The following is a 23,620-nucleotide window of genomic DNA, read 5'->3' on the forward strand; positions in this document are numbered from 1 at the left end:
CGGACTCACAAACATAGGCCCGTACAATCACACCTATGTACCCCGTCATTCACTCACACATCCATACTCACTCACACTCAAAAACAGACTCACACACCCACACCCACACACAGAAATACATACTCACAAATATACGCACATACAGTCACACCTATGTCCCCACTCTTACTCCGACTCACACACTCATACCCACTTACTCAAAAGTAGACTCACATCTATACACACACAAAAATACACACTCACAAACAGGTACATACCACATCACATATGTACCCCCTTTCAGTCACTCAAACATTTATACTCACTCACACTCAAAAATAGATTCAAACACCTACACACACACAAATACCCACTCACAAGCATATACACATACAAACACAAATGCCCACATGCACAGATGACAACACACACTCATGCACACCCATACAAACCCATGAACACCAACACTCACACACCCACCCTCACACCAAACGCATTCACATGCTTTCACACTCACACACACAAACACACACACACCCTTGAATTCATACTCTGACCCATAAGCCAACCCACTAAGACCCATCAGTCACACACACCCACACATAACTCACACACATTGAAATACGTACTGAAACACAGAAGCCAACTCCCACAAATAAAACTCTCACGCAGACTGTCACTGACACACACTCACCGACACATGCTATCAAACGTACACACACAAACACAGACACACTCTCTCACATTCCCTCAAACTCAGATACAAACACCCACACTTACACACTCACACACGCAGAAATACGCACTCACAAGTAAACACACATACAATCACACATAGGTACCCACTCTCACTCTCACTCACACAGTCATACGCACTTACTTAAAAATTGACTCACACCTATACACACACAAAAAGGCACACTCACAAGCATATACACGTAAAAACACAAGCACACATGCCAACACACAGTCACACATTACACACGTACAGAAATACACACTCACATATATACGCACATACAATCACACATTATGCACACCTGTCACTCACTCACACCTTCGTACTCACTCGCACTCAAAAGTAGACTCACACACCTACACACACACAGAAATACACACTCACAAATATACACACATACAATCACACAATTTACCCACTCTAACTCTGACTCACACAGTCATACTCACTCAAAGATAGACTCACACCTATACACACACACAAGAATATACACTCCCAGGCATATACACATGAAAACACAAACACACATGCACCGATGCCCACAGTCACACACACCTTTACACACTTAGAAACACAGAAGTCACACACTCACCTCACAAACATATGTACATGCCATATCACATATGTACCCCCTTTCAGTCACTCACACATTTATACTCACTCACACTCAAAAATAATCTCAAACACCTACACACACAAATACGCACTCACAAGCCTATGCACAACATACAAACGTAAACACACACATACACAGATGCCAACACACCTGCACACACCCATACACACACTCAAAAGCACACACACATTCACCCTCACACACATATGAACCTACACGTACACACAAATGCACGAGTACAAACACAAACACAACACACAGACACATAACGCAAAACACACTATTGTACACATCACACACCAGCACACACAAAAACCCTTACACAAAAACATTCATATACATACACCCTTGGACACAAGCACTCACACACCAACATACACACTTACACAGTAAGTCACAAACACTCACACTCAAAAATAGGCTCACACACCTACACACACACAGAAATACACACTCAACACTATACGCACATACAATCACACATATGTACCTACTCTCGCTCTCACTCACATATTCATACGTACTCAAAAATGGACTCGCACCTATACACACACAAAATTACACACTCACAAGCATATACACATGAAAACACAAACACACATACACAGATGCCAACACACAGTCACACACACCCTTACACACTTATAACCACACAAGTCACACACTCACCCTCACACACACTTACACACATATGAACATACACATGCAGACATTCACACTCTCTCACACACACACTCACCCACAAACTCACCCACAATATTGAATCGATACTCAAACCCGAGCCAACACACTGACACACATCACAAACGCACACCCGTTCCCATCTCACACACACACACGTACACACCCATACACACACACACTGACTCATTCACAAACACTCACAGCCATACACACTCAGATATGTACACGTACACACACCCAAACGTCCACAATCACAAACATAGATGCACACGCTCATTCAGGCACATATTTACAAATTCACACTCAAATGTAATCAGACACGTACAAACACAGAAACACACACAGATATAAACAAACACTAACACACATGCGAACACACACAGGAGACAACACACACACCCCTACCCTCACATTCACACACTCACAGAAAAACACAATCACACTTAAAAAACACACGTGCATACGGAGACATGTGAATACACCCAAGCCAACACAGTAACATACAAATGCACTCATTCACTGACTCTCATACTCACCCACATATCTCCCACTGCATGCACTCACACACATACACACACACGCACACACTCACACCAACGCACACAATAACCAACCTCACACAATCATTCACACTCCCGCACCCAAGTACCAATGCACACTCAATCCCAAACTCACTGACACACTCACTTGCAAACGCCTGCACATTCTCACACACCTCCCCACACCAAAACACAATGTCACACACTAACTCATTCACACTAACTCTCGCACCCATGAACAAAGAAATTCATGTTCAAATACACATGTACACACAGATGCAGTCACACATTCACTCACATACACCCACCAACACCCCAAAACTCACACTCACCCACACAAGACTCCCTTGCAATCACATGCACACCTACAGAGAAAAAATTCCAGACGCTCGCACACTCACATTTACACTCCCGCACAGTCACTTACACACACATTCAAAACTCACACGCTCATACACCTACACGTTTACACATTTACTCTGTCTCGCACTCACACACAAACACCCTCCAAAGCATTTGAATCCATACTCAGACACACATGCCAACCCACTAAGACACATCACACAAATACACACACTCACCGCTCACATACACTTTCAAACACACACAAACACACAAGCCAACTCACAAAAACAAAATTCTCACATTGACTCTGTCACTCACACTCACACACTCAACACCACATGCAATCACACACACACAGAAACACAAACACACACGGGAATACGCTCTCGCATTCACTGAAACACACATTTATGCACCCTCTTACACACCCACACACACAGAAATACGGACTCACAAACATAGGCCCGTACAATCACACCTATGTACCCCGTCATTCACTCACACATCCATACTCACTCACACTCAAAAACAGACTCACACACCCACACCCACACACAGAAATACATACTCACAAATATACGCACATACAGTCACACCTATGTCCCCACTCTTACTCCGACTCACACACTCATACCCACTTACTCAAAAGTAGACTCACACCTATACACACACAAAAATACACACTCACAAACAGGTACATACAACATCACATATGTACCCCCTTTCAGTCACTCAAACATTTATACTCACTCACACTCAAAAATAGATTCAAACACCTACACACACACAAATACCCACTCACAAGCATATACACATACAAACACAAATGCCCACATGCACAGATGGCAACACACACTCATGCACACCCATACAAACCCATGAACACCAACACTCACACACCCACCCTCACACCAAACGCATTCACATGCTTTCACACTCACACACACAAACACACACACACCCTTGAATTCATACTCTGACCCATAAGCCAACCCACTAAGACCCATCAGTCACACACACCCACACATAACTCACACACATTGAAATACGTACTGAAACACAGAAGCCAACTCCCACGAATAAAACTCTCACGCAGACTGTCACTGACACACACTCACCGACACATGCTATCAAACGTACACACACAAACACAGACACACTCTCTCACATTCCCTCAAACTCAGATACAAACACCCACACTTACACACTCACACACGCAGAAATATGCACTCACAAGTATACACACATACAATCACACATAGGTACCCACTCTCACTCTCACTCACACAGTCATACGCACTTACTTAAAAATTGACTCACACCTATACACACACAAAAAGGCACACTCACAAGCATATACACGTAAAAACACAAGCACACATGCCAACACACAGTCACACATTACACACGTACAGAAATACACACTCACATATATACGCACATACAATCACACATTATGCACACCTGTCACTCACTCACACCTTCGTACTCACTCGCACTCAAAAGTAGACTCACACACCTACACACACACAGAAATACACACTCACAAATATACACACATACAATCACACAATTTACCCACTCTAACTCTGACTCACACAGTCATACTCACTCAAAGATAGACTCACACCTATACACACACACAAGAATATACACTCCCAGGCATATACACATGAAAACACAAACACACATGCACCGATGCCCACAGTCACACACACCTTTACACACTTATAAACACAGAAGTCACACACTCACCTCACAAACATATGTACATGCCATATCACATATGTACCCCCTTTCAGTCACTCACACATTTATACTCACTCACACTCAAAAATAATCTCAAACAGCTACACACACAAATACGCACTCAGAAGCCTATGCACATACAAACATAATCACACACATACACAGATGCCAACACACCTGCACACACCCATACACACACTCAAAAGCACACACACATTCACCCTCACACACATATGAACCTACACGTACACACAAATGCACGAGTACAAACACAAACACAACACACAGACACATAACGCAAAACACAGTATTGTACACATCACACACCAGCACACACAAAAACCCTTACACAAAAACATTCATATACATACACCCTTGGACACAAGCACTCACACACCAACATACACACTTACACAGTAAGTCACAAACACTCACACTCAAAAATAGGCTCACACACCTACACACACACAGAAATACACACTCAACACTATACGCACATACAATCACACATATGTACCTACTCTCGCTCTCACTCACATATTCATACGTACTCAAAAATGGACTCGCACCTATACACACACAAAATTACACACTCACAATCATATACACATGAAAACACAAACACACATACACAGATGCCAACACACAGTCACACACACCCTTACACACTTATAACCACACAAGTCACACACTCACCCTCACACACACTTACACACATATGAACATACACATGCAGACATTCACACTCTCTCACACACACACTCACCCACAAACTCACCCACAATATTGAATCGATACTCAAACCCGAGGCAACACACTGACACACATCACAAACGCACACCCATTCCCATCTCACACACACACACGTACACACCCATACACACACACACTGACTCATTCACAAACACTCACTGCCATACACACTCAGATATGTACACGTACACACACCCAAACGTCCACAATCACAAACATAGATGCACACGCTCATTCATGCACATATTTACAAATTCACAATCAAATGTAATCAGACACGTACAAACACAGAAACACACACAGATATAAACAAACACTAACACACATGTGAACACACACAGGAGACAACACACACACCCCTACCCTCACATTCACACACTCACAGAAAAACACAATCACACTTAAAAAACACACGTGCATACGCAGACATGTGAATACACCCAAGCCAACACAGTAACATACAAATGCACTCATTCACTGACTCTCATACTCACCCACATATCTCCCACTGCATGCACTCACACACATACACACACACACGCACACACTCACACCAACGCACACAAGAACCAACCTCACACAATCATTCACACTCCCGCACCCAAGCACCAACGCCCACTCAATCCCAAACTCACTGACACACTCACTTGCAAACGCCTGCACATTCTCACACACCTCCCCACACCAAAACACAATGTCACACACTAACTCATTCACACTAACTCTCGCACCCATGAACAAAGAAATTCATGTTCAAATACACATGTACACACAGATGCAGTCACACATTCACTCACATACACCCACCAACACCCCAAAACTCACACTCACCCTCACCCACACATGACTCCCTTGCAATCACATGCACACCTACAGAGAAAAAAATTCCAGACGCTCACACACTCACATTTACACTCCCGCACAGTCACTTACACACACATTCAAAACTCACACGCTCATACACCTACACGTTTACACATTTACTCTGTCTCGCACTCACACACAAACACCCTCCAAAGCATTTGAATCCATACTCAGACACACATGCCAACCCACTAAGACACATCACACAAATACACACACTCACCCCTCACATACACATTCAAACACACACAGACACACAAGCCAACTCACAAAAACAAAATTCTCACTTTGACTCTGTCACTCACACTCACACACTCAACACCACATGCAATCACACACACACAGAAACACAAACACCCACGGGAATACGCTCTCTCGCATTCACTGAAACACACATTTATACACCCTCTTACACACCCACACACACAGAAATACAGACTCACAAACATGTGCCCATACAATCACACATATGCACCCCGTCATTCACTCACACATTCATACTCACTCACACTCAAAAACAGACTCACACACCCACACACACACACAGAAATACATACTCACAAATATACGCACATACAGTCACACCTATGTCCCCACTCTTACTCCGACTCACACACTCATACCCCCTTACTCAAAAATAGACTCACACCTCTACACACACAAAAATACACACTCACAAACAGGTACATACAATATCACATATGTACCCCCTTTCCGTCACTCAAACATTTATACTCACTCACACTCAAAAAGAGATTCAAACACCTACCCACACACAAATACCCACTCACAAGCATATACACATACAAACACAAATGCCCACATGCACAGATGACAACACACACTCATGCACACCCATACAAACCCATGAACACCAACACTCACACACCCACCCTCACACCAAACGCATTCACATGCTTTCACACTCACACACACAAACACACACACACCCTTGAATTCATACTCTGACCCATAAGCCAACCCACTAAGACCCATCAGTCACACACACCCACACATAACTCACACACATTGAAATACGTACTGAAACACAGAAGCCAACTCCCACGAATAAAACTCTCACGCAGACTGTCACTGACACACACTCACCGACACATGCTATCAAACGTACACACACAAACACAGACACACTCTCTCACATTCCCTCAAACTCAGATACAAACACCCACACTTACACACTCACACACGCAGAAATACGCACTCACAAGTAAACACACATACAATCACACATAGGTACCCACTCTCACTCTCACTCACACAGTCATACGCACTTACTTAAAAATTGACTCACACCTATACACACACAAAAAGGCACACTCACAAGCATATACACGTAAAAACACAAGCACACATGCCAACACACAGTCACACATTACACACGTACAGAAATACACACTCACATATATACGCACATACAATCACACATTATGCACACCTGTCACTCACTCACACCTTCGTACTCACTCGCACTCAAAAGTAGACTCACACACCTACACACACACAGAAATACACACTCACAAATATACACACATACAATCACACAATTTACCCACTCTAACTCTGACTCACACAGTCATACTCACTCAAAGATAGACTCACACCTATACACACACACAAGAATATACACTCCCAGGCATATACACATGAAAACACAAACACACATGCACCGATGCCCACAGTCACACACACCTTTACACACTTAGAAACACAGAAGTCACACACTCACCTCACAAACATATGTACATGCCATATCACATATGTACCCCCTTTCAGTCACTCACACATTTATACTCACTCACACTCAAAAATAATCTCAAACACCTACACACACAAATACGCACTCACAAGCCTATGCACAACATACAAACGTAAACACACACATACACAGATGCCAACACACCTGCACACACCCATACACACACTCAAAAGCACACACACATTCACCCTCACACACATATGAACCTACACGTACACACAAATGCACGAGTACAAACACAAACACAACACACAGACACATAACGCAAAACACACTATTGTACACATCACACACCAGCACACACAAAAACCCTTACACAAAAACATTCATATACATACACCCTTGGACACAAGCACTCACACACCAACATACACACTTACACAGTAAGTCACAAACACTCACACTCAAAAATAGGCTCACACACCTACACACACAGAAATACACACTCAACACTATACGCACATACAATCACACATATGTACCTACTCTCGCTCTCACTCACATATTCATACGTACTCAAAAATGGACTCGCACCTATACACACACAAAATTACACACTCACAAGCATATACACATGAAAACACAAACACACATACACAGATGCCAACACACAGTCACACACACCCTTACACACTTATAACCACACAAGTCACACACTCACCCTCACACACACTTACACACATATGAACATACACATGCAGACATTCACACTCTCTCACACACACACTCACCCACAAACTCACCCACAATATTGAATCGATACTCAAACCCGAGCCAACACACTGACACACATCACAAACGCACACCCGTTCCCATCTCACACACACACACGTACACACCCATACACACACACACTGACTCATTCACAAACACTCACAGCCATACACACTCAGATATGTACACGTACACACACCCAAACGTCCACAATCACAAACATAGATGCACACGCTCATTCAGGCACATATTTACAAATTCACACTCAAATGTAATCAGACACGTACAAACACAGAAACACACACAGATATAAACAAACACTAACACACATGCGAACACACACAGGAGACAACACACACACCCCTACCCTCACATTCACACACTCACAGAAAAACACAATCACACTTAAAAAACACACGTGCATACGGAGACATGTGAATACACCCAAGCCAACACAGTAACATACAAATGCACTCATTCACTGACTCTCATACTCACCCACATATCTCCCACTGCATGCACTCACACACATACACACACACGCACACACTCACACCAACGCACACAATAACCAACCTCACACAATCATTCACACTCCCGCACCCAAGTACCAATGCACACTCAATCCCAAACTCACTGACACACTCACTTGCAAACGCCTGCACATTCTCACACACCTCCCCACACCAAAACACAATGTCACACACTAACTCATTCACACTAACTCTCGCACCCATGAACAAAGAAATTCATGTTCAAATACACATGTACACACAGATGCAGTCACACATTCACTCACATACACCCACCAACACCCCAAAACTCACACTCACCCACACAAGACTCCCTTGCAATCACATGCACACCTACAGAGAAAAAATTCCAGACGCTCGCACACTCACATTTACACTCCCGCACAGTCACTTACACACACATTCAAAACTCACACGCTCATACACCTACACGTTTACACATTTACTCTGTCTCGCACTCACACACAAACACCCTCCAAAGCATTTGAATCCATACTCAGACACACATGCCAACCCACTAAGACACATCACACAAATACACACACTCACCGCTCACATACACTTTCAAACACACACAAACACACAAGCCAACTCACAAAAACAAAATTCTCACATTGACTCTGTCACTCACACTCACACACTCAACACCACATGCAATCACACACACACAGAAACACAAACACACACGGGAATACGCTCTCGCATTCACTGAAACACACATTTATGCACCCTCTTACACACCCACACACACAGAAATACGGACTCACAAACATAGGCCCGTACAATCACACCTATGTACCCCGTCATTCACTCACACATCCATACTCACTCACACTCAAAAACAGACTCACACACCCACACCCACACACAGAAATACATACTCACAAATATACGCACATACAGTCACACCTATGTCCCCACTCTTACTCCGACTCACACACTCATACCCACTTACTCAAAAGTAGACTCACACCTATACACACACAAAAATACACACTCACAAACAGGTACATACAACATCACATATGTACCCCCTTTCAGTCACTCAAACATTTATACTCACTCACACTCAAAAATAGATTCAAACACCTACACACACACAAATACCCACTCACAAGCATATACACATACAAACACAAATGCCCACATGCACAGATGGCAACACACACTCATGCACACCCATACAAACCCATGAACACCAACACTCACACACCCACCCTCACACCAAACGCATTCACATGCTTTCACACTCACACACACAAACACACACACACCCTTGAATTCATACTCTGACCCATAAGCCAACCCACTAAGACCCATCAGTCACACACACCCACACATAACTCACACACATTGAAATACGTACTGAAACACAGAAGCCAACTCCCACGAATAAAACTCTCACGCAGACTGTCACTGACACACACTCACCGACACATGCTATCAAACGTACACACACAAACACAGACACACTCTCTCACATTCCCTCAAACTCAGATACAAACACCCACACTTACACACTCACACACGCAGAAATATGCACTCACAAGTATACACACATACAATCACACATAGGTACCCACTCTCACTCTCACTCACACAGTCATACGCACTTACTTAAAAATTGACTCACACCTATACACACACAAAAAGGCACACTCACAAGCATATACACGTAAAAACACAAGCACACATGCCAACACACAGTCACACATTACACACGTACAGAAATACACACTCACATATATACGCACATACAATCACACATTATGCACACCTGTCACTCACTCACACCTTCGTACTCACTCGCACTCAAAAGTAGACTCACACACCTACACACACACAGAAATACACACTCACAAATATACACACATACAATCACACAATTTACCCACTCTAACTCTGACTCACACAGTCATACTCACTCAAAGATAGACTCACACCTATACACACACACAAGAATATACACTCCCAGGCATATACACATGAAAACACAAACACACATGCACCGATGCCCACAGTCACACACACCTTTACACACTTATAAACACAGAAGTCACACACTCACCTCACAAACATATGTACATGCCATATCACATATGTACCCCCTTTCAGTCACTCACACATTTATACTCACTCACACTCAAAAATAATCTCAAACAGCTACACACACAAATACGCACTCAGAAGCCTATGCACATACAAACATAATCACACACATACACAGATGCCAACACACCTGCACACACCCATACACACACTCAAAAGCACACACACATTCACCCTCACACACATATGAACCTACACGTACACACAAATGCACGAGTACAAACACAAACACAACACACAGACACATAACGCAAAACACAGTATTGTACACATCACACACCAGCACACACAAAAACCCTTACACAAAAACATTCATATACATACACCCTTGGACACAAGCACTCACACACCAACATACACACTTACACAGTAAGTCACAAACACTCACACTCAAAAATAGGCTCACACACCTACACACACACAGAAATACACACTCAACACTATACGCACATACAATCACACATATGTACCTACTCTCGCTCTCACTCACATATTCATACGTACTCAAAAATGGACTCGCACCTATACACACACAAAATTACACACTCACAATCATATACACATGAAAACACAAACACACATACACAGATGCCAACACACAGTCACACACACCCTTACACACTTATAACCACACAAGTCACACACTCACCCTCACACACACTTACACACATATGAACATACACATGCAGACATTCACACTCTCTCACACACACACTCACCCACAAACTCACCCACAATATTGAATCGATACTCAAACCCGAGGCAACACACTGACACACATCACAAACGCACACCCATTCCCATCTCACACACACACACGTACACACCCATACACACACACACTGACTCATTCACAAACACTCACTGCCATACACACTCAGATATGTACACGTACACACACCCAAACGTCCACAATCACAAACATAGATGCACACGCTCATTCATGCACATATTTACAAATTCACAATCAAATGTAATCAGACACGTACAAACACAGAAACACACACAGATATAAACAAACACTAACACACATGTGAACACACACAGGAGACAACACACACACCCCTACCCTCACATTCACACACTCACAGAAAAACACAATCACACTTAAAAAACACACGTGCATACGCAGACATGTGAATACACCCAAGCCAACACAGTAACATACAAATGCACTCATTCACTGACTCTCATACTCACCCACATATCTCCCACTGCATGCACTCACACACATACACACACACACGCACACACTCACACCAACGCACACAAGAACCAACCTCACACAATCATTCACACTCCCGCACCCAAGCACCAACGCCCACTCAATCCCAAACTCACTGACACACTCACTTGCAAACGCCTGCACATTCTCACACACCTCCCCACACCAAAACACAATGTCACACACTAACTCATTCACACTAACTCTCGCACCCATGAACAAAGAAATTCATGTTCAAATACACATGTACACACAGATGCAGTCACACATTCACTCACATACACCCACCAACACCCCAAAACTCACACTCACCCTCACCCACACATGACTCCCTTGCAATCACATGCACACCTACAGAGAAAAAAATTCCAGACGCTCACACACTCACATTTACACTCCCGCACAGTCACTTACACACACATTCAAAACTCACACGCTCATACACCTACACGTTTACACATTTACTCTGTCTCGCACTCACACACAAACACCCTCCAAAGCATTTGAATCCATACTCAGACACACATGCCAACCCACTAAGACACATCACACAAATACACACACTCACCCCTCACATACACATTCAAACACACACAGACACACAAGCCAACTCACAAAAACAAAATTCTCACTTTGACTCTGTCACTCACACTCACACACTCAACACCACATGCAATCACACACACACAGAAACACAAACACCCACGGGAATACGCTCTCTCGCATTCACTGAAACACACATTTATACACCCTCTTACACACCCACACACACAGAAATACAGACTCACAAACATGTGCCCATACAATCACACATATGCACCCCGTCATTCACTCACACATTCATACTCACTCACACTCAAAAACAGACTCACACACCCACACACACACACAGAAATACATACTCACAAATATACGCACATACAGTCACACCTATGTCCCCACTCTTACTCCGACTCACACACTCATACCCCCTTACTCAAAAATAGACTCACACCTCTACACACACAAAAATACACACTCACAAACAGGTACATACAATATCACATATGTACCCCCTTTCCGTCACTCAAACATTTATACTCACTCACACTCAAAAAGAGATTCAAACACCTACCCACACACAAATACCCACTCACAAGCATATACACATACAAACACAAATGCCCACATGCACAGATGACAACACACACTCATGCACACCCATACAAACCCATGAACACCAACACTCACACACCCACCCTCACACCAAACGCATTCACATGCTTTCACACTCACACACACAAACACACACACACCCTTGAATTCATACTCTGACCCATAAGCCAACCCACTAAGACCCATCAGTCACACACACCCACACATAACTCACACACATTGAAATACGTACTGAAACACAGAAGCCAACTCCCACGAATAAAACTCTCACGCAGACTGTCACTGACACACACTCACCGACACATGCTATCAAACGTACACACACAAACACAGACACACTCTCTCACATTCCCTCAAACTCAGATACAAACACCCACACTTACACACTCACACACGCAGAAATATGCACTCACAAGTATACACACATACAATCACACATAGGTACCCACTCTCACTCTCACTCACACAGTCATACGCACTTACTTAAAAATTGACTCACACCTATACACACACAAAAAGGCACACTCACAAGCATATACACGTAAAAACACAAGCACACATGCCAACACACAGTCACACATTACACACGTACAGAAATACACACTCACATATATACGCACATACAATCACACATTATGCACACCTGTCACTCACTCACACCTTCGTACTCACTCGCACTCAAAAGTAGACTCACACACCTACACACACACAGAAATACACACTCACAAATATACACACATACAATCACACAATTTACCCACTCTAACTCTGACTCACACAGTCATACTCACTCACTCAAACATAGACTCACACCTACACACACACAAGAATATACACTCCCAGGCATATACACATGCAAACACAAACACACATGCACCGATGCCAACAGTCACACACACCTTTACACACTTAGAAACATAGAAGTCACACACTCACCTCACAAACCTATGTACATGCCATATCACATATGTACCCCCTTTCAGTCACTCTCACATTTATACTCACTCACACTCAAAAATAATCTCAAACACCTACACACACAAATACGCACTCACAAGCCTATACACATACAAACATAAACACACACATACGCAGATGCCAACACACCTGCACACACCCATACACACACTCAAAAGCACACACACATTCACCCTCACACACATATGAACATACACGTACACACAAATGCACGCGTACAAACACAACACACCGACACATAACGCAAAACACAGTATTGTACACATCACACACCAGCACACACAAAAACCCTTACACAAAATCATTCATATACATACACCCTTGGACACAAGCACTCACGCACCTGCATACACACTTACACAGTAAGTCACAAACACTCACACTCATAAATAGGCTCACACACCTACACACACAGAAATACACACTCAACACTATACGCACATACAATCACACATATGTACCTACTCTCGCTCTCACTCACATACTCATACGTACTCAAAAGTGGACTCACACCTATACACACACAAAAATACACACTCACAAGCATATACACATGAAAACACAAACACACATACACAGATGCCAACACACAGTCACACACACCCTTACACACTTATAACCACACAAGTCACACACTCACCCTCACACACACTTCCACACATATGAACATACAAATGCAGACATTCACACTCTCTCACACACACACTCACCCACAAACTCACCCACAATATTGAATCGATACTCAAACCCGAGCCAACACACTGACACACATCACAAACGCACACCCGTTCCCATCTCACACACACACACGTACACACCCATACACACACACACTGACTCATTCACAAACACTCACAGCCATACACACTCAGATATGTACACGGACACACACCCAAACGTCCACAATCACAAACATATATGCACACGCTCATTCATGCACATATTTACAAATTCACGCTCAAATGTAATCAGACACATACAAACACAGAAACACACACAGATATAAACAAACACTAACACACATGTGAACACACAAAGGAGACAACACACACAAACCCTACCCTCACATTCACACACTCACAGAAAAACACAATCACACTTAGAAAACACACGTGCATACGCAGACATGTGAATACACCCAAGCCAACACAGTAACATACAAATGCACTCATTCACTGACTCTCATACTCACCCACATATCTCCCACTGCATGCACTCACACACATACACACACACACGCACACACTCACACCAACGCACACAAGAACCAACCTCACACAATCATTCACACTCCCGCACCCAAGCACCAACGCACACTCAATCCCAAACTCACTGACACACTCACTTGCAAACGCCTGCACATTCTCACACACCTCCCCACACCAAAACACAATGTCACACACTAACTCATTCACACTAACTCTCGCACCCATGAACAAAGAAATTCATGTTCAAATACACATGTACACACAGATGCAGTCACACATTCACTCACATACACCCACCAACACCCAAAAACTCACACTCACCCACACATGACTCCCTTGCAATCACATGCACACCTATAGAGAAAAAATTCCAGACGCTCGCACACTCACATTTACACTCCCGCACAGTCACTTACACACACATTCAAAACTCACACGCTCATACACCTACACGTTTACACATTTACTCTGTCTCGCACTCACACACAAACACCCTCCAAAGCATTTGAATCCATACTCAGACACACATGCCAACCCACTAAGACACATCACACAAATACACACACTCACCGCTCACATACACTTTCAAACACACACAAACACACAAGCCAACTCACAAAAACAAAATTCTCACATTGACTCTGTCACTCACACTCACACACTCAACACCACATGCAATCACACACACACAGAAACACAAACACACACGGGAATACGCTCTCTCGCATTCACTGAAACACACATTTATGCACCCTCTTACACACCCACACACACAGAAATACGGACTCACAAACATAGGCCCGTACAATCACACCTATGTACCCCGTCATTCACTCACACATCCATACTCACTCACACTCAAAAACAGACTCACACACCCACACCCACACACAGAAATACATACTCACAAATATACGCACATACAGTCACACCTATGTCCCCACTCTTACTCCGACTCACACACTCATACCCACTTACTCAAAAGTAGACTCACACCTATACACACACAAAAATACACACTCACAAACAGGTACATACAACACCACATATGTACCCCCTTTCAGTCACTCAAACATTTATACTCACTCACACTCAAAAATAGATTCAAACACCTACACACACACAAATACCCACTCACAAGCATATACACATACAAACACAAATGCCCACATGCACAGATGACAACACACACTCATGCACACCCATACAAACCCATGAACACCAACCCTCACACACCCACCCTCACACCAAACGCATTCACATGCTTTCACACTCACACACACAAACACACACACACCCTTGAATTCATACTCTGACCCATAAGCCAACCCACTAAGACCCATCAGTCACACACACCCACACATAACTCACACACATTGAAATACGTACTGAAACACAGAAGCCAACTCCCACGAATAAAACTCTCACGCAGACTGTCACTGACACACACTCACCGACACATGCTATCAAACGTACACACACAAACACAGACACACTCTCTCACATTCCCTCAAACTCAGATACAAACACCCACACTTACACACTCACACACGCAGAAATACGCACTCACAAGTAAACACACATACAATCACACATAGGTACCCACTCTCACTCTCACTCACACAGTCATACGCACTTACTTAAAAATTGACTCACACCTATACACACACAAAAAGGCACACTCACAAGCATATACACGTAAAAACACAAGCACACATGCCAACACACAGTCACACATTACACACGTACAGAAATACACACTCACATATATACGCACATACAATCACACATTATGCACACCTGTCACTCACTCACACCTTCGTACTCACTCGCACTCAAAAGTAGACTCACACACCTACACACACACAGAAATACACACTCACAAATATACACACATACAATCACACAATTTACCCACTCTAACTCTGACTCACACAGTCATACTCACTCAAAGATAGACTCACACCTATACACACACACAAGAATATACACTCCCAGGCATATACACATGAAAACACAAACACACATGCACCGATGCCCACAGTCACACACACCTTTACACACTTATAAACACAGAAGTCACACACTCACCTCACAAACATATGTACATGCCATATCACATATGTACCCCCTTTCAGTCACTCACACATTTATACTCACTCACACTCAAAAATAATCTCAAACACCTACACACACAAATACGCACTCACAAGCCTATGCACAACATACAAACGTAAACACACACATACACAGATGCCAACACACCTGCACACACCCATACACACACTCAAAAGCACACACACATTCACCCTCACACACATATGAACCTACACGTACACACAAATGCACGAGTACAAACACAAACACAACACACAGACACATAACGCAAAACACAATATTGTACACATCACACACCAGCACACACAAAAACCCTTACACAAAAACATTCATATACATACACCCTTGGACACAAGCACTCACACACCAACATACACACTTACACAGTAAGTCACAAACACTCACACTCAAAAATAGGCTCACACACCTACACACACACAGAAATACACACTCAACACTATACGCACATACAATCACACATATGTACCTACTCTCGCTCTCACTCACATATTCATACGTACTCAAAAATGGACTCGCACCTATACACACACAAAATTACACACTCACAAGCATATACACATGAAAACACAAACACACATACACAGATGCCAACACACAGTCACACACACCCTTACACACTTATAACCACACAAGTCACACACTCACCCTCACACACACTTACACACATATGAACATACACATGCAGACATTCACACTCTCTCACACACACACTCACCCACAAACTCACCCACAATATTGAATCGATACTCAAACCCGAGCCAACACACTGACACACATCACAAACGCACACCCGTTCCCATCTCACACACACACACGTACACACCCATACACACACACACTGACTCATTCACAAACACTCACAGCCATACACACTCAGATATGTACACGTACACACACCCAAACGTCCACAATCACAAACATAGATGCACACGCTCATTCAGGCACATATTTACAAATTCACACTCAAATGTAATCAGACACGTACAAACACAGAAACACACACAGATATAAACAAACACTAACACACATGCGAACACACACAGGAGACAACACACACACCCCTACCCTCACATTCACACACTCACAGAAAAACACAATCACACTTAAAAAACACACGTGCATACGGAGACATGTGAATACACCCAAGCCAACACAGTAACATACAAATGCACTCATTCACTGACTCTCATACTCACCCACATATCTCCCACTGCATGCACTCACACACATACACACACACGCACACACTCACACCAACGCACACAATAACCAACCTCACACAATCATTCACACTCCCGCACCCAAGTACCAACGCACACTCAATCCCAAACTCACTGACACACTCACTTGCAAACGCCTGCACATTCTCACACACCTCCCCACACCAAAACACAATGTCACACACTAACTCATTCACACTAACTCTCGCACCCATGAACAAAGAAATTCATGTTCAAATACACATGTACACACAGATGCAGTCACACATTCACTCACATACACCCACCAACACCCCAAAACTCACACTCACCCACACAAGACTCCCTTGCAATCACATGCACACCTACAGAGAAAAAATTCCAGACGCTCGCACACTCACATTTACACTCCCGCACAGTCACTTACACACACATTCAAAACTCACACGCTCATACACCTACACGTTTACACATTTACTCTGTCTCGCACTCACACACAAACACCCTCCAAAGCATTTGAATCCATACTCAGACACACATGCCAACCCACTAAGACACATCACACAAATACACACACTCACCGCTCACATACACTTTCAAACACACACAAACACACAAGCCAACTCACAAAAACAAAATTCTCACATTGACTCTGTCACTCACACTCACACACTCAACACCACATGCAATCACACACACACAGAAACACAAACACACACGGGAATACGCTCTCGCATTCACTGAAACACACATTTATGCACCCTCTTACACACCCACACACACAGAAATACGGACTCACAAACATAGGCCCGTACAATCACACCTATGTACCCCGTCATTCACTCACACATCCATACTCACTCACACTCAAAAACAGACTCACACACCCACACCCACACACAGAAATACATACTCACAAATATACGCACATACAGTCACACCTATGTCCCCACTCTTACTCCGACTCACACACTCATACCCACTTACTCAAAAGTAGACTCACATCTATACACACACAAAAATACACACTCACAAACAGGTACATACAACATCACATATGTACCCCCTTTCAGTCACTCAAACATTTATACTCACTCACACTCAAAAATAGATTCAAACACCTACACACACACAAATACCCACTCACAAGCATATACACATACAAACACAAATGCCCACATGCGCAGATGACAACACACACTCATGCACACCCATACAAACCCATGAACACCAACACTCACACACCCACCCTCACACCAAACGCATTCACATGCTTTCACACTCACACACACAAACACACACACACCCTTGAATTCATACTCTGACCCATAAGCCAACCCACTAAGACCCATCAGTCACACACACCCACACATAACTCACACACATTGAAATACGTACTGAAACACAGAAGCCAACTCCCACGAATAAAACTCTCACGCAGACTGTCACTGACACACACTCACCGACACATGCTATCAAACGTACACACACAAACACAGACACACTCTCTCACATTCCCTCAAACTCAGATACAAACACCCACACTTACACACTCACACACGCAGAAATACGCACTCACAAGTAAACACACATACAATCACACATAGGTACCCACTCTCACTCTCACTCACACAGTCATACGCACTTACTTAAAAATTGACTCACACCTATACACACACAAAAAGGCACACTCACAAGCATATACAAGTAAAAACACAAGCACACATGCCAACACACAGTCACACATTACACACGTACAGAAATACACACTCACATATATACGCACATACAATCACACATTATGCACACCTGTCACTCACTCACACCTTCGTACTCACTCGCACTCAAAAGTAGACTCACACACCTACACACACACAGAAATACACACTCACAAATATACACACATACAATCACACAATTTACCCACTCTAACTCTGACTCACACAGTCATACTCACTCAAAGATAGACTCACACCTATACACACACACAAGAATATACACTCTCAGGCATATACACATGAAAACACAAACACACATGCACCGATGCCCACAGTCACACACACCTTTACACACTTATAAACACAGAAGTCACACACTCACCTCACAAACATATGTACATGCCATATCACATATGTACCCCCTTTCAGTCACTCACACATTTATACTCACTCACACTCAAAAATAATCTCAAACACCTACACACACAAATACGCACTCACAAGCCTATGCACAACATACAAACGTAAACACACACATACACAGATGCCAACACACCTGCACACACCCATACACACACTCAAAAGCACACACACATTCACCCTCACACACATATGAACCTACACGTACACACAAATGCACGAGTACAAACACAAACACAACACACAGACACATAACGCAAAACACAATATTGTACACATCACACACCAGCACACACAAAAACCCTTACACAAAAACATTCATATACATACACCCTTGGACACAAGCACTCACACACCAACATACACACTTACACAGTAAGTCACAAACACTCACACTCAAAAATAGGCTCACACACCTACACACACACAGAAATACACACTCAACACTATACGCACATACAATCACACATATGTACCTACTCTCGCTCTCACTCACATATTCATACGTACTCAAAAATGGACTCGCACCTATACACACACAAAATTACACACTCACAAGCATATACACATGAAAACACAAACACACATACACAGATGCCAACACACAGTCACACACACCCTTACACACTTATAACCACACAAGTCACACACTCACCCTCACACACACTTACACACATATGAACATACACATGCAGACATTCACACTCTCTCACACACACACTCACCCACAAACTCACCCACAATATTGAATCGATACTCAAACCCGAGCCAACACACTGACACACATCACAAACGCACACCCGTTCCCATCTCACACACACACACGTACACACCCATACACACACACACTGACTCATTCACAAACACTCACAGCCATACACACTCAGATATGTACACGTACACACACCCAAACGTCCACAATCACAAACATAGATGCACACGCTCATTCAGGCACATATTTACAAATTCACACTCAAATGTAATCAGACACGTACAAACACAGAAACACACACAGATATAAACAAACACTAACACACATGCGAACACACACAGGAGACAACACACACACCCCTACCCTCACATTCACACACTCACAGAAAAACACAATCACACTTAAAAAACACACGTGCATACGGAGACATGTGAATACACCCAAGCCAACACAGTAACATACAAATGCACTCATTCACTGACTCTCATACTCACCCACATATCTCCCACTGCATGCACTCACACACATACACACACACGCACACACTCACACCAACGCACACAATAACCAACCTCACACAATCATTCACACTCCCGCACCCAAGTACCAACGCACACTCAATCCCAAACTCACTGACACACTCACTTGCAAACGCCTGCACATTCTCACACACCTCCCCACACCAAAACACAATGTCACACACTAACTCATTCACACTAACTCTCGCACCCATGAACAAAGAAATTCATGTTCAAATACACATGTACACACAGATGCAGTCACACATTCACTCACATACACCCACCAACACCCCAAAACTCACACTCACCCACACAAGACTCCCTTGCAATCACATGCACACCTACAGAGAAAAAATTCCAGACGCTCGCACACTCACATTTACACTCCCGCACAGTCACTTACACACACATTCAAAACTCACACGCTCATACACCTACACGTTTACACATTTACTCTGTCTCGCACTCACACACAAACACCCTCCAAAGCATTTGAATCCATACTCAGACACACATGCCAACCCACTAAGACACATCACACAAATACACACACTCACCGCTCACATACACTTTCAAACACACACAAACACACAAGCCAACTCACAAAAACAAAATTCTCACATTGACTCTGTCACTCACACTCACACACTCAACACCACATGCAATCACACACACACAGAAACACAAACACACACGGGAATACGCTCTCGCATTCACTGAAACACACATTTATGCACCCTCTTACACACCCACACACACAGAAATACGGACTCACAAACATAGGCCCGTACAATCACACCTATGTACCCCGTCATTCACTCACACATCCATACTCACTCACACTCAAAAACAGACTCACACACCCACACCCACACACAGAAATACATACTCACAAATATACGCACATACAGTCACACCTATGTCCCCACTCTTACTCCGACTCACAC

The sequence above is a fragment of the Castor canadensis genome, chromosome 1 (assembly GCF_047511655.1).
Source record: "Castor canadensis chromosome 1, mCasCan1.hap1v2, whole genome shotgun sequence".
NCBI classification, from domain to species: Eukaryota; Metazoa; Chordata; class Mammalia; order Rodentia; family Castoridae; genus Castor; species Castor canadensis.